Raw genomic sequence first — 2,526 nt, forward strand, 5'->3', positions numbered from 1 at the left:
TCCAATATTGTTGATTGTACTCGAAAGTTGTTCATTGGAAAGAATATATTGGACAATAAGTAAACAATAAATTGTTCCCTTACAATCTCGATCGGCGTTGACGAATCCAATTTTATAATATCATGCCTAATGTCATTTGCTGTTTTTCCAGCACTTGTTGCAGACCCAGGTTCAAATTTAATACCTCTGTTAGGTAAGCCAATAATCAAAGCTAATTCATCAGATGTGAAAGCTAATGTCCGGCTGTTAATAATAAAACTTTCAGAATTTTTTGTCCCACGTTGACAATAATGTATAAACAATTGGAACATTCTGTGGGAACCGAGACAGTTGTAGGAACTGGTTAATTTGTAGCTCCCGTAGGCTTCTAACAAACTGCTCCCCAAATTTCTCAACCATCTCATTACAAACTTCTCTGAAACCTGAAGTCCGACATCTAAAATGAATATTGGGAAATATCCCTGAATAATTAAGTAGATGATATTTCAGAAATACCAAACAATACCGAGATTTAGTTCTGAAAAAAACATGTGTACCGAGTTTTACCGTGTAAAACTACTTGTAACAAATACTAAGAAACACAGTATATCAATAGATTACATATAAAATTCTCATTATTTAATGAAAATACCAAGTTGTAGCGAGTTATACCGATTATCAAGAGTTTAACCAAATCGTACAAATTTTTCATGTGAATACCGAGTTGAACCGAGTTATACCGAGTACCAATTTGTAACGAGTTATACAGAGTACCAAGTTGTACCGAGTTATACCGACTATATATTCTCTTGTGTAATACCGAACATTCATTAAGTTCCGTATACTCGGTACAGTAGTTATACCGAGTTGCACCGACTATATTTGTTATGTAAATAACGAGGTATACTGATTTGTACCGAGATGCACTAATCAACACCCGGGAACGTTACTAAGAAATACCTAACATGTCTGAAAAATGTGTACCGAGTTTTATCACCCTGTAACGACGTCTACGGACCTATACCTAGAACATCGAAAAGCACTGAATACCGAATACCGATTAGTACCGAGTATTATAATGTGTACCGAGTTTTATAAACTACCAAAAATGTATACCGTAACCCTAAACATACGTATTTTTAGATTGTTCACGAGATAAACAATATCATAAGAATGTAAATATTTCGGTCCATTATTTCTAACCTCAGGCATTATATCTGCGAAGGTTTCCGACCGGAGAAGACGAAGAACTACGAAGGAAATGCTGGAGAACTCCGAAGGAAGTGCTAGCGAACTACGAAAGAAGTAAATTGTAACAGGTGATTCGAAACGCTGTAAAAATTTCGAAATTTATCTAAAAGGTAAAGGGTTGTTGTTCGAACTGTTCGGGATGTCGTTCATTTAAAATTCCACACGTGCGATAACCCGCAATACAGCGGGTCGGGTCGGAGACTTTTCTTCATGCTACGTGGCGTGAATACATTGGTGGCCGAACGTAGAGGAACGTACGTTCACGTACTGGACCAAATAAAAGTTCCTTGTCAAGAGAATGTAAAACTTTTTTATTGTTTTATATTAGATATTATCTAAATGACATCATGTTTTTTTATAATGAGTTTTTTAATGGAGAAAAATTAAAAATTTTATTAAAAAACATCATTTTTGAATGTGAAAAATTCATTAAAAATATTCAATTCAAGCTTTTAATCTAGCTTGAATTTGAGCTGAGCTCGAGCCAACGAGCCTAATTCAAGCCTAAGATTTGGATTGACGAGTCGAGCTCGAGTTTGAGCCGCCTGCATCATTAACGAGTTTGGCTCGAGCTCGACTCGACTCGTTTGAACCCCTAGCAGTAGCATGGGACTGCGTGATGCCGAGAACTATTCAATGGCGCATGCGTCAAAAACCAGAGACTTGCAGCTAGTGGGCGAGAAAGACGAAGGACTTGTTTTGCGGCAGAACAAAAAGAAAGTTAGGGGTCTCCATTTTCTGGGGGAAAGGGTCTCCTTTTTATGAATAACAACAATTTAGACAGCTCTGAAAGTTACATTTACAGCTCTGAAAATTATATTTACAGCTATGGTATATCCTCTTGTTTATTTTGTTTTTTAATTTTTATCAGTTTCTCGAGGTCCCGCTCTCCACTAATACCCTAAAAGAATACAAAAAGAGTTGTTTTCATATTCGTCGTGATAGAACAAAAATCATTTAAGAAGCCTTTTAAAAAAATTATTTATCTGTGTCTCTATTTTATCCTTAAAATTATTTATAAATATTACTATAAATTTTTATTTTAGTCTCAATCAATGTCACTCTCTTTGGGTAATGGATTTCACTGTGTCCTCCTCTTTCTAATCATCAAATCCTATTAATAAGCACTAACAGAACTCCCTTCTCCCACCACTTCAACCGCTTCTCCTCATCTCCCATCTGAAGCCCCCAAAGCTCTCCCCTTTCCTCCTAAAGTTCCACCTTTCACAGTTCGCCGACAATGAACAATAAAGTGAGAAGCTTCAATCACCGGATCAATAGCTTCATCCTCACCTC

This window comes from Dendrobium catenatum, unplaced genomic scaffold (genome assembly GCF_001605985.2).
Source record: "Dendrobium catenatum unplaced genomic scaffold, ASM160598v2 fragScaff_scaffold_674, whole genome shotgun sequence".
In the NCBI taxonomy this organism is placed as follows: Eukaryota; Viridiplantae; Streptophyta; class Magnoliopsida; order Asparagales; family Orchidaceae; genus Dendrobium; species Dendrobium catenatum.